The 14,773-nt window shown below is 42.5% G+C and overlaps 1 protein-coding gene across 3 annotated transcripts in view; it reads right to left on the minus strand.

Annotated features, from left to right (window-relative positions):
• Positions 1–13,818: 13,818 nt before the first annotated feature.
• The window catches only part of LOC112068141 (EH domain-containing protein 3), a 33,183-nt gene continuing 32,228 nt past the window's right edge, over positions 13,819–14,773 (minus strand). For all 3 annotated transcript variants that reach the window (XM_024135193.2, XM_070438047.1, XM_024135192.2), the window contains one exon: positions 13,819–14,760. The gene's annotated coding sequence lies outside the window, so the exon portion shown is untranslated. The remainder of the gene's footprint in view (positions 14,761–14,773) is intronic.

Genomic DNA, 14,773 nt, shown 5'->3' on the forward strand with positions numbered 1-14,773 from the left:
TTTACTGTGGTCATTTACCGTGACGATTTCCACTCACCATCCTCACTGTATTCATCTTTCAGGATGATCTCCTATACTCTACTCACCGTTCTTACCGTAGTCATTTACCAGGATGATCTCCTCTACTCTGCTCACCATCATCAATGTAGTCATCTACCAGGATGATCTCCTATACTCTACTCACAATCCTCAATGTAGTCTGGATAAGAGCGTCTGCTAAATGACAAAAATATCACCATTATTTCTGGAGTTGAGTTAAAATATATAGTCTTTTTTTACAATCATTGAATTATATAGTAGCAGTGTATTTCATGCTGCACACTTGTCTGACAGGTGGTTACATATGATTTAACTGGAGAAGATCAGATATAAAAAGTCACACTTTTCTTGACCCTTGGACCGAAATTGTACGCTTCTAATATTTCCAAAAATCCTCCAACTCTGACCCTTAGCAAAAGGAAATATCAGTTGTCCTAATGTCCTTGTACACACCATGTTCATTACTATGCTTCAGAGAGGAGAATTAGCTGATGGCTTTCAGCTAATTATCGTCTCTGAAGCATAGTAATGAACATGAACATGAACAGAACCAGGGTGTATCCTCTTAAAAACATTAGGAAAATAAAYCAACATTTCAAAACAGGACGTTAGTACCATTATTCATGAAATTATACTCTCACAATCATACTTGAACAACTTGTGCTTTTAGAAACATACTGTTTCAATTTTTTTTTTTTACCTTCATGTATGTTCAGGACTTCAGGATCATGGTTCATTCAACACACTGATCATTTCCACACATAAAGCATAGTAATCCAAAGAACTTCACTTGATTGACCATTATGTGGTGCCATTGGTTAACAATACCAGTGTAAAGGCATGCGAATGACTTGGATTTCCTTACGTTCAACAACAAAGAAATAACCAATGAATTCAACAGCCAGTATCTGGCAGCAAAATTGACTGGCATATAGTTAATATTTTACATGATTAATTTATTTTATTCAGCTTTTATGCACTCGTAGTCTGACACCAACAGAAACACAAGTTAGCATTTTTTTGTCATTAATCTTTTTCTGGAGGCAGCTCTGCAGAATGGTAACTAGTTAGCACAACCACAAAGTCATACCATCTGATTTAAAACCTAACAATAATGCCTAACCCTAACCTTAAATTTTAAGACCAAAAAGCACATTTGTGTTTTAATGAATTTTTACACTGTATCTAATATTGACTTTGCAGCTGGCCCATAGCGTAAATCGCTCAGTTCTGCTTCCAGGGCAAGATTCATGAAAATAAATGTCAATCTGCAAAAGAAACCCTCAGCCAAACAAACATCTTACTTCTGAACTAACATAACTTATTGAGAGTAAAGCAGTACCACAGACTGCCTGGATACTCTCGCACACACATCTCAGTAGACAATCCCCACTGGCCACACACTGGTTGAATCAACGTTGTTTCCACGTCATGTCAATGAAATTACATTGAACCAACGTGGAATAGACGTTGAATTGACGTCTGTGCCCAGTGGGTCTCTTCTGCAGCTAATATCTCATTGTGGAACCCACTTTTGTTTATAACATGTTTATCCTCTGGAATCACTACAGGACCACGTCAGGTGTATCACTGCTCTGTCTATACAGTAGGTCCTCTGTCATACTTTCATAACGCTGTACTGAAACTTAACCCAAGGAACTACTCTCATTCTCTGCTTGTGTCATACTTCCACATTGGCATACTCAAGCTCAACCATATCCCTGTCATTCAAGGCCCCTCTGCCCATGACGGAAGGGGTCTCTTGTCAAAAGACAAACATCCTGCCACGCTCTCAGAGGCATAGCAATATTTATTTCCTCACAGGATGGGAGCTGGAGATAGAAGGCAGGTTAACAGGAAGATGCTGCTTGGTAAAGGGCCTGATGTCTGACATTCTTGTTTTTGGTGTTTTTTTCTTTGTCAACTTTCGACTTGGCTATTTCTGTAGTGTTTGACGCCATGCGCGTGGAGGTGTTCGGTGTGTGGAGTGTGTCTAAATCATTGTATCTATTTTAGTGGATGCCATTCATCATCACTATCAGTCCCCCATGGGAGCGAGAGGACTTTCTTCTGTGGGAAGTTCAGCATACAATGGTCACAATCTCCCTCAACAGGCTTGGCCAGTATACCACCTGATCATTTCGACATCTACTGTATTGTAGGTTCTTATTTATGATATCCTGTTGACCAGCACTTATATAAAACCAAAGATTAGATAACAACATAAACTATTCTAGACATTCTAGAAATTCTATCATGTCTAAATGAAACATGGAGATATCTGAAATATGGTTTCCTGCTTCAGCATAAACCCACATTAATAATAGCACAGCATTGTTGTCAGATCCATGTACTCAAGGGCAGCTTTCTAGGTTTACTCTGACATTTATTATAAGTCTTTGTGCTTTACCGCTAACATCCAGAATTAGAGAAGAGTAAAACATGGTCTCAAACTGAACACCCAGACATTCAGTACATTAGTCACTCTATACTCTGAAGAGTATAGTATACCTACACTACCCAGGCTCCTCATGGCTAGGGCAGGCCCAGCATGGCCTATATGACTACAAACATGTCAATGATTTGCACAGCTGTAGCTGAGTAATGCACTGTTTCATGTGCAATTGCACTGTGTTTGATGTGGGGGCAGTGGCGACCCATCAATTAGGGCCTGTTTTGAGCCCCACATTTTTAGCAAAAATTACGATTCTGATTTATAAAAAATAAAAAAATAACTTAATAATGCCACATACAAACATGGTCTYTTTTGCTTTCTTGAGTAAGGCAGCTCCAAAATGCAGGCGTTTCAGCCTAGCTCAGGTAATATTCTCTAGTTGTGCCGTGATTGGGCTCAGTGTTCTGTCACTCATGGGGACACTACGTCACCGCCAAATCTAAGGGTAGAGATMAAAAATTCAAGCCCCTTGGTTGCTGCCATAGAGTTACATTAGAAGTGCCCATCTAAGAAGGCTCAAGGTCATTGGCCACAGATAAAATGATGTCAAATCACATTATATCTACAGTAGCTTTGATTGGACTGAATCTCAAAATCTTAGCTAGCAAATTCAACAATGAGTGGTTTGGAAGGAATCAGTGGCTAACTGCAAGCATTGCAAAGCAATCACTAGCCTGCTATTCAGTGGAGTGGTTCTATGGTCCCAAGTCCGGGTTTAAGGGTCTCTTATTCATGCTTAAAATTATAAACATTCAACATTGGCTCTCCGCTCTCAAAACAACTGTTGACTCGAAACTGGGAAATCTGACTTCAGTGAGTTCAAGACAACTGGGAACTTGAGAAAAAACTAGTCCCGGCTGTGAAAATACGTTCATCCAACTCAGAATTGTAAGTCGGGAACTMAGGCCTCTTTCTAGAGCTACGACCTGAAGATCACTGACGTCATCATGATTCGACCTTGTTTATTTCTGAGTTCCCAGTTGTCTTGAAAGCACAATAAATCCAGAGAATGCCAGACTTTGATGACAAAGTTTGATGACAAAATTTGCCCACGAAGGACTGCCGAGCCACCTTCCTGTTCAAGTGAGCACAGCACAARAATGTCTTGTATACTGCTACATAAATTATGTAATATGCCAGGGAGATATGTATACTGTAGCTAAGAAAGTAATACTAAGTGTATGTTTTGTAGTAAGCTGTTAGTAGCCCATGTGCCTCACCCAAATAATTTGGTCTATTTCCCCCCCTTAATTTCACYTACTGTTCTGATTTGGAGGTGCACATGTAGCCTTTAACCTGTTTTAGATAAATGTAATCATCAAATATTGTAAGAGCTTTTGTCTGTTTATATATCCCCTTWATTTATCCAACGGTTCTGACTTGGAGTACAGGGAGAACACTGTAAGAACGGCCCATGTTCTGAATTCTGTCGCTATACATTTCGAAAGTGCTGATCAAATAGTTATATTGACTACGTCTGTCCTAGCTCGCTCATTAATGTCTTAATCAAGATTACGGATCGCCTCTTATCTGCTTGTCGTCCCCTTATGCCATAGTTTGTACATCTCAATTGTCAGTAGAAACCACATTTGTTTAAGCAAGTCAGCCATATCAGCTATGTTTTTTAAGGCAGTAAATGAGGCTGAATGAACTGTTTTTGCTGCCAGACAGGGCTCTGCTGACAGCCAGGTGTAGCAGTGGTAAGGTGTTGGTACTGCTGTTGGGACAGCTTTATGTAGGCCCTAACAGTTTGTGGACACCGTTTGTCACTGTTATAGTGCAATTAATGTATTGTTWAGTGTTGTGTTGTGTCGTGTAGTGGCTTTGATGGCATGCATCCCAATTTTTATTTTTTTCCCCCACTAAGGTTTACATGCTAAAATTGTCAATGTGTGAGGGCCCTGGTAACTGCAGCAGAATTGAATGTAAAAAACATTGATGTCATTTGAGAATTGAGATACAGTGCCTTGCAAAAGTATTCATCCCCCTTGGCGTTTTCCCTATTTTGTTGCATTTCAACCTGTAATTTAAATAGATTTTTATTTGGACTTCATGTAATGGACATACACAAAATAGTCCAAATTGCTGAAGTGAAATGAAAAAAATTACTTATTTCAAAAGATTCTCAAAAATAAAAAAACTGAAAAGTGGTGCGTGCATATGTATTCACCCCCTTTGCTATGAAGCCCCTAAATAAGATCTGGTGCAACCAATTACCTTCAGAAGTTACATAATTAGTTAAATAAAGTCCACCTGTGTGCAATCTAAGTGTCACATGATCTGTCACATGATCTCAGTATATATATACCTGTTCTGAAAGGCCCCAGAGTCTGCAACATCACTAAGMAAGGGGCACCACCAAGCAAGCGGCACCATGAAGACAAGGAGCTCTCCAAACAGGTCAGGGACAAAGTTGTGGAGAAGTACAGATCAGGGTTGAGTTATAAAAATTATCAGAAACGTTGAACATCCCACGGAGCACCATGAAATCCATTATAAAAAAAATTGAAAGAATATGGCACCACAACAAACCTGCCAAGAGAGGGCCGCCCACCAAAACCCACGGACCAGGCAAGGAGGGCATTAATCAGAAAGGAAACAAAGAGACCAAAGATAACCCTGAAGGAGCTGCAAAGCTCCACAGTGGAGCTTGGAGTATCTGTCCATAGGTCCGCTTTAAGCCGTACACTCCACAGAGCTGGACTTTACGGAAGAGTGTCCAGAAAAAAAATAAGCAAACACGTTTTGTGTTTGCCAAAAGGCATGTGGGAGACTCCCCAAACATATGGAAGAAGGTACTCTGGTCAGATGAGACTAAAATTGAGCTTTATGGCCATCAAGGAAAACGCTATGTCTGGCGCAAACCCAACACCTCTCATCACCCCGAGAACAKCATCCCCACAGTGAAGCATGRTGGTGGCAGCATCATGTTGTGGGGATGTTTTTCCATCGGCAGGGACTGGGAAATTGTTCAGAATTGAATGAATGATGGATGGCACTAAATACAGGGAAGTTCTTGAGGGAAACCTGTTTCAGTCTTCCAGAGATTTGAGACTGGGACGGAGGATGACCTTCCAGCAGGACAATGACCCTAAGCATACTGCTAAAGCATCACTCGAGTGGTTTAAGGGGAAACATTTAAATGTCTTGGAAGGGCCTAGTCAAAGCCCAGACCTCAATCCAATTGAGAATCTGTGGTATGACTTAAAGATTGCTGTACACCAGTGGAACTGATCCAACTTGAAGGAGCTGGAGCAGTTTTGCCTTGAAGAATGGGCAAAAATCCCAGTGGCTGTGCCAAGCTTATAGAGACATACCCCAAGAAACTTGCAGCTGTAATTGCTGCAAAATGTGTCTCTACAAAGTTTTGACCTTGGGGGGTGAATAGTTATGCACGCTCAAATATTTTGCACCTTCAAAGTGGTAGGCATGTTGTGTAAATCAAATAATACAAACCCCCCAAAAATCTATTTTAATTCCAGGTTGTAAGGCAACAAAATAGGAAAAATGCCAAGAGGGGTGAATATTTTCGGAAGCTACTGTATGTATTGCGTATGTGTGCCATTCAGAGGGTAAATGAGCAAGACAAAAGAACGGGGTATGGTAGTAGGTACCAGGCGCACCGGTTTGTGTCAAGAACTGCAACACTGCTGGTTTTTTCACGCTCAACAGTTTCCCGTGTGTATCAAGAATGGTCCACCACCCAATGGACATCCAGCCAACTTGACACCCACGTTAGGAAGCATTGGAGTCAACATGGGCCAGCTCCCCTGTGGAATGTTTTTGACAACTTGTAGAGTCCATGCCCTGACGAATTAAGGCTGTTCTGAGGGCAAAAGGAGGGGGGAAGATGTTCTTAATGTTTTGTASACTCAGTGTATGTGGAGTTGTTATGGTGTTGGATGTGATGGGACCTCTGAGGGGCCCAAGGCTCGGTTTGAGAGTAGTATGAATCAAACAGATACTTATACTCAGAACACAGGGGTCAGTGTTTGGGATGGGCCTACAACATTTTCACAACATTTTTACCAAACGGAACGAAGAAGCAATATGCAGCATGTTAATAACGCTACCATGTCATGGAAATGTGGAGGACAAAATGGCTGAATGTTCCCTTTTAATCTGCTTTGCAATGGTCCAATAACACTGTACATGTTTGCACTGTACATACTTGCATGTGTTTTAGATGCAAGTAGATTCATGTATAATATACATGAATATTATGTGACCTAGATATTAACCTCCAAAGAAAGCTAATTTTTTTACCTGGGGGCTTTTGAGAGCAACACAAGAGATGGTTCCTACTCTGGAGATGATTCMCAGATTTGTCTTACAGTATCTGTCTCTAATCACACACACAGAGAATGGAATGTTGTGCTACAGCAGCTCAGAATTCTTCCATTGACCGTCCATGAGTGTGCTTGTTGTTCTTGGCCTGTTAGTGGCTCTCTGAGGAGTTATTGTCCTATGACATCTACTTGCATCTTCTTTTTCTTTGCTCCTATTGGTGGAGCAGAAGGATGCTTTTGACCTGGAAAAGCCTTGACTAAACACAAGGGAACGGTTAACGGTGGGACTTATTTCCCTTTGTCACTATCACTTAAACTCAAATAGAATCGGTATGATATTTGTGTCATCTTTCATCCCTCAAGACCCTTTACTAAATATATAACAATAGATTGAGTAAGAAATATTTGCTAGAAGGTCAAAGAGAATTGTACCATAGAGAATCATTACAAGGCTATTCCAAATGATACACTCCCAGGGTTGCTGTGAATGCCCGGTTTCATTTTGATAGACATTATTCAGGAGACACAGTTAAACTGCAGTTTCAGGGGTGTTTATTGTGCATTTAACAGTTCCATGTGCATAAATCTGTCTCTTCATCTGTGTGCTTGTTTACTAACAGAAACACTAATTGTCCTTGACCCAGGAGAACACAGCTGTGAGTTCTTCAGCCACAAAATGGGACTTTGCTGAGAGACTGCAGACTCTGGGAGACTCAGCACAACACAATACTATCAGTTAGTTTAAATGGCCATATCCTCTCTTACCCCTCCCCTGAGTCAGTATCACCCAAGCCTCTCTCCCCTCTCCGGCCTCTCAAACACACCCAGGCCGGAGGCTGGGCGAGCCACGCACCATCTGCATCACCACTTCATTAATTCTCTCTGCTGCCAGTAGTCTGGTCTGGCACTTAAGTAAGAGATGCTTGTGGTTGCTCCCACACTTCTAGAAATACCTCCATCCATTCCAGTGAGGTATGAGGGGTCAGGGGCCTACCTTGCTGTCTGGCTAATCCCCATTCCTTCTCCATCTTCACTCCTCAACATGGACATATTTCAGAGCAGGTGAAACTTCAGATAAGATGAGAATTCCTCAACTCTCTTTGATGAATTAGTATGTTGATGAACTAACTACTATGGGTTGATTTTTTTTTTTTTTTACCTTTATTTAACTAGGGAAGTCAGTTAAGAACAAATTCTTATATACAATGATGGCCTACTGGGGAACAGTGGGTTAACTGCCTTATTCAGGGGCAGAACGACAGCCTTGTTCAGGGGCAGAACGACTGATTTTTTACCTTGTCAGCTCAGGGATTCGATCCAGCAACCTTTCGGTTACCAGCCCAATGCTCTAACAACCAGGCAACCTGCCATCCCAATGTTTTCCACAAATGAGGCACGCTCTTCCATTTTCCTGTGAAAAGTACACTATGTGGCGTATCTCACATGATGAAGTCTTAGATTTCCTAATCCTAAAGAAAAGATCATGAGTCTAGTCCCAGTGTTCTTGTCATTGCTGTGGTCAAGGAGAGTCCATTATCCTCCTTTCTAGTCTCTATCCACCCGCCTCTGAGCCATAGGTAGTAATGTAGTGGCATTGACACATATGAATGGGAAATTGTGCCTAATATTGGAGTGGTGGTGATGGTAGTGGAAGTTTGGAGTTTGGACACTCCCCTTGTTTGTGCCCTCTGACAGAGGAAGAGTTCAAGGAAAGGTCACATTAAAGGTCATTCACAGGAACTCAAGTTCCATCATTCACCCTGTCAAAAGATACAAGGCCTTAATCCACATTATTTAAGGAATCTAATATGTTGTTTATCATTTTCCGTTGATGATTTGTGCAAGCACTGTATCATTCTTAAATACATGTCAGGTATGATTATGGTGAGTCATGGCTGACATTCTAGGGAAATAGTTTATAGAAATACTGAAAATAGACTCATTCACTTCTGGTTTCAATGTTTTGACAGGAACATAATGTCGCCTACAGGGATATTCTATAACATACCTGTGTGTAGCAGTGAAGGTTGTTCTAACYTACAGTCTTTTCCTGTATCTGAGTAACATTGAAATTGATGTACAGTAATGTAGGGTATAGTTTTCCCCGAGGTTGTTTAGGGCCTCTTGACCTGCTAGGGAGGCCTTGCTTAATGGGAATGCTTTTGATATCCTCRCACACGCACGCACACACACTCTGTCAGTGCGGGTCCTGACTTCCACAGCTGCACTTACCCCCCATCCTGTCCAACCCCCCATGATCTCCCCAGCTCTCCCACTGGCCTTTTCACTCTCTCAATAACCAACATAACACCCAGCATGCAGGCAGAGCAACATCCAAACACGGCCCTGTGTAGCTGTAGAGAGCTGCGGAGAACCTTCATCCCAGAGGCAGGTGTGGATTCCCTGAGGTCAAGACTCCTGAGAGTGCTGGCTGAGCCAACAGTCCAGTGTACTTATTTACCCAGAATACTTAGATCAGCCACAGGGGAGAGAGTGGGGGCTCTCAGGGCCTCTCCAATGACACATCTAAACACAGTGCAGTCAGATGTGTCCACTCTCACCCTGCCTGGCCTGCTATCAACCCCACTACCCCCCACTGTACTGCACTCCATGTTTGTTTGACTGCTGTGTTGATGGTCAAAAGAGCTGAGTTTCTACTAGCACTGTCCTTTTGTCTCATTTCTGCTACAGGGTGCGACAAATACTCAACGCCATGCAAGAGCTGAAGCTTACTTCTGCCAAAAGTTGATGATAGATCTATGATTTGTGGTAGATTTGGTGCGCAGAGATGACAGGAGCGATAAATTCCTCACACGTTAACCACAGTGTTTCCTCTGGAAAGAGAGACATACGAGGAGCACATTGAGTACATCATCTGATATTATACAGTACCATATGTTTTACACTGAAAAAGGCAGAAATAACTGTATGAAATGTACAAATATCATCAGCTCTGCAGCTTGCAGGCAGAGGTCAACAGTGCCAGTATAGCTTTGTTCTCGTGAACATATCTGGCATGTACACTACAACAAGTGTGCCTCCATTTATCTCCTCTCACATGGCTACATTACCTGGGTTCAATGAGCCACACAGGCACTCCACATTACTGTGGTCCTGCTCACCCTCAGTGATGCCCTGTAAACGCATACTGTTGGAGGATGTCAATTAGCACCAGGGTGTGAGGAGTTATTGTCCCACAGCTGGAGCCGGCCGCGTGACTCCCACATACTGCCAGGATGGTGAGGTATCAGGACCATGGTGATGACTCAGGACCACGGGCACCACTCACATACTGCCAGGATGGTGAGGTATCAGGACCATGGTGATGACTCAGGACCACGGGCACCACTCACAACACCCTCCACCCCATCATAATGTGACTCTTTCTCATGGTACCCCCATTAATATTTTAGCCCTCCGACCTCACTCTCCCTAACTATCAAGCTATGCTGCACCCCAAGACCAAGAACAATCTCAAATCTAAATTTAAGAAGGGTGTGGGGGTTTCTGTGTTTTATTGCCTTCTCGCTCGATAAGATGTTAGATTTATAGGGTCATCACAGTGGAGTCAATTTCATGTAGCTACAGATCATTTTAACGAATAATTATCTTCCCCTGAGGATGTTCATGGTGTCAGCTAGACATATTCTACAGATTTATATGGTTGTAGATTCACAGCAGAGGTGTTGTTCATGGTTAAATTGCAGGCACTACACTGTCTCTGGCTGCAGTAATTCAGAAGGCTGTGGTTGGGTCTGGCGGCCTGGGTAAAGGAGAATAGACAAAGAGCCTGGTGCAGGGCTGAAACGGTGCAGTGTGAGAATTAAAGGTCAAGTATCATTTTATTTCCATCTAGCGAATATTTCAAAACATAGAAATGCAAGTGTATGTTCTTCTCTATAAACAACCTAATATTGAGAAAATAGGCATGAAGAAAGCCTTGTAGATGTGTATTTTAAAGAAGAGGAAGTGCCATTATTTAAAGGCCAACCTTGCTCTCGCCTCATTCACGTGAGAACCCACGTCAGCCTGTAGTTGGAGTGGGCTATAGTTGGATTGATCATGTCTGCAACACACAGGGAACGGAGACCAATGAACCCTCRTTATTGTTTCGTCCTATGTGTCCTGCCTCTTGAGAAGATATATACGTTCAACTCAATCACTGATTTTGAGATACTCTGATTTTCCTTGGGAAGTGATGAGATTCCTGTTTTTGAACTATGTGTCCCCTGCTGAACAGCTTCCAGGAAACATAGTAGTTTTAAAATATTGTACATTGTGTCTCCTTGTCTGTGGAGTTTCTGGAAGTCCACCTCTTCCTCCCATCCCCCCAGGAGCTGTTAAAACCCTGGTTTCTAAAATTAAACACAAACAGTTGGCTCTGAATCAAATTTATCAACGAAAAGACATCGTTCAAAGCCTCGGGTGAGATAAGACTCATACTAACTTCATGGTTACTGCTAGCACATCACAAATAACATGATAACATAAATAGTCCAAGAGCATATCTCTCATTTGAGCTCATGATCTTCCGTTCAGGAGACATAGTATAGCTGTACATAAAAGAAAACCTGTGACTCTTTCAGAATTATTATGCACATACTTATGGATTTGGTACTGAGTGAAAATACAAGCCATAGATAGAGTGGATGGCTATAGGGCAGGGATCATCAACTAGATTTAGCCCTGGGCCCATTTCTTTTCTTGAGCGGACGGTCGGGGCGAAACATAATCGCAAATCATTTGTAGACTACAAGAAGCCCAAACAGATATGTTTGACGAAAACATAATCATTTCAAACCTTGCTTATATTTGTATACGATCACGTGTGTCTCTACAACGCATTGGGAATACTTTGGATTTTTAAATGTTTTATTAAAATAACTTTGAGCTGATTTCCTGGTGTTTGTAGTCTTTTATGTCCAAGAAAATGAAAAAATAAAAGGAGGAGTGGTCGGCTGTATTGTCAGTCAGGGGACAGGGGTGAGTAAGGAGCACGGACAGAGATTACAGCTGCAACGGGGAAGCATTTCCTGTAGGAAGTGGAGAGAGTGTCGGATGTTCGCGATCTATGGTGTACTTCTCATCTTCCTCCACAAGTCTCTCTGTGTGTGTGTGTGTGTTTGGTTTTACTATCCTTGTGGGGACCAGAAGTTCTCACAAGGATAGTAAAACAAGGACATTTCTGACAAGTGGGGACATTTCGCCGGTCCTCACAAGGAAAAATACTATTTTAGGTTTAGGGGTCAGGTTTACAGTTAGGGTTAGAATTAGGGTTAGGTTTAGGAGTTAGGGCTTAAGGTTAGGGTTAGGTTAAGGGAAAATATGATTTTGAATGGTATTCAATTGTTTAGTCCCCACAAGGATAGTCAAATAAACATGTGTGCCCTGCTTTTGGCCAGTCCTGACTCCAGGGCTGGGCCTCCCCCCTTTCCCTCAAACCACACCTCTCCACCCATCTCTCCCACGCACACTTACAGGGTCTACCGTGACAACAGTTAATATTCAACTTTCCTCTTTTCCCAATGTTTTGACAGCCTAAGGAGCCATGCTGATACTTAGTCTACACAGTGAAAGTGGAAAAGTCAGATCATTACATTATTCTTCACATATTTATGAATTTGTGCAGAATTTGTGAATGAATTTTTTTTACCAGGTAAGTTGACTGAGTACACATTCTCAGTTACAGTAACGACCTGGGGAATAGTTACATGGGAGAGGTGGGGGATGAATGAGCTAATTAGAAGCTGGGGATGATTAGGTGGCCATGATTGGGAATTTAGCCAGGACACCAGGGTGAACACCCCTACTCTTACAATAAATGCCATGCGATCTTTAGTGACCACTGAGAGTCAGGAAAACACATTTAATGGCCCACCCGAAAGACAGCACCCTATACACAGGGCAATGTCCCCAATCACTGCCTTGGGGCATTGGGACATTGTTTAAGACCAGAGGAAAGAGTGCCTCCAACTGGCCCTTCAACACCACTTCCAGCAGCATCTGGTCTCTCATCCAGGGACTGACCAGGTCCAAACCCTGCTTAGCTTCAGAGGTAACGCCAGCAGTGGGATGCAGGATGGGATGAAGCTGAACATCATTGTCACCATTGTGGAGGTGTTATTGTCATCATGGGATCAACTGTACAACAGAATCTTTTTGTTATTTGGGTGGGTTCTCATCAAGGGGACACATGGCGCCACATAGCTTCTCATGACCAAGACTGTTTTGTGTGAGTGCAGCTGGGATGTTGTGCAGACCAGGGGCAGTATCTGAGGTGACTCACCTCCCCATGGYCATGAGGCACAGGGCAGGGCCAGGGAAGAGGGAAACACACTGGATCCCTCCAGACAATCTCCCATCTCCCTGCTTTGGTCCAGGATGATGAAGCCACTCTCTGCCCTCCAATTACACATAAACATCTCATTCTAGATGGCTCGATCCTGGTGTCCAACACAGTTGACAAATGTGGACGTATCGGCCATGTGAATGTATAGGAAAGAGGAGTGTGATGCAACAAACAGGAAAACATCAATCTTAGAGTTGGTGATGCAGAGGATGTATTCTGCAGATACTAAAATTGACCATTGGTGTGACCAATGTATGATCGATGTCAGAATTTCCTTAATAAAGTGAACAAACTGTATCATCTTTCCAGTCAATAAGTCTTCTGTTTAATTCATGTGTATTAGATACTGTATCCAAGGTGACAGAGAAATGGAAAGAGACAATAACTTTACAGTTTCTCGTCCATGGTCCATTCCAGAAGTGGGAAAAACACTACATGCCAACATTTTGGTTGCTGTATTCGAAGCTCTTGGCCTTCCCACTGCTCTCTGCCTTCAGTCATAACAACCAAGCATGACCCACATCTCTGGCTGGAAAACACCAGCAACTAAACTCCACAAAAACACATGTTCCCTTCTTCTCCACACAGTCTGAAAAGAAAGACATGACAGGAGCGAGATGAGAGAGCTTATACAGAAGGCAGTGTGGTCTACTCCATGTGGGGACACATGAAAACAGCACAAACTCTGTAATAAATGAATGAGCTTTATTTAGTTTTCAAAGCAGAACATAATATGAGGAATGTTTTACCATCCAACTTCCCACATGAACATGGCTACTGGTTTTCTGCAAGTCTGTTAATCACACACGCACATATGGTACAGACAGACAGACAGACASACGCAGGGTACTGTGGTTTACCAAGTAGACCTCTCATTGTTAATCATGAATAATACAACTGAATGAAAAGATCCATATCCCAGAACACCCCTTTCCATTTGCCTGTGGCACACACCCCTTCTAACTCTCTATATCCATGACTCAGACTGCACAAACAACACCGACACCTCCACTTGTGATACACCACATTAGCCAATAGATCAGAGTGCCACCACAACAGCTGTCTGAGTATTCTCCACTAGCAGACAGGGAAGACTGTGTGTTCTTATTTACAAGGGGCTGTACAATGGATTTACAGTCGTTGTGATGATGAACACAGAGCAGGCATCCAGTGTGTGTATGTAGTTATCACTGAATGGGTTGTGTACATGTGAAGCATAACTGTTGAGCACAGGTGACGTGCGATACAATCAGAAGCTGCAATCTGACTGAAAATACATCCCTTTAATTGGCGTGCATGAAAACAGTCATCTGACTTGTGTCCATGTAGATTCATAGCTCCCTGACATCTGGAAAGGGACTGTCTCAGGAGAGCAAGTAGTCTTACTGAAGTTAATCAAAACAAAAGCAGGAAGCAGAATGACAAATGCTTGGCTCGGTCGCCTTTATTGGTTACCGTATCATTTGCAACATCTACTAAAATTGCCGACAACAGGATACCTAGCGTACTATCAGCAGCAACAGATTGATGGCAACAGGATACCTAGCGTACTATCAGCAGCAACAGATTGATGACAACGGGATACCTAGCGTACTGTCAGCAGCAACAGATTGATGACAACAGGATACCTAGCGTACTATC

Source organism: Salvelinus sp. IW2-2015, unplaced genomic scaffold (genome assembly GCF_002910315.2).
Source record: "Salvelinus sp. IW2-2015 unplaced genomic scaffold, ASM291031v2 Un_scaffold86, whole genome shotgun sequence".
Classification (NCBI taxonomy): Eukaryota; Metazoa; Chordata; class Actinopteri; order Salmoniformes; family Salmonidae; genus Salvelinus; species Salvelinus sp. IW2-2015.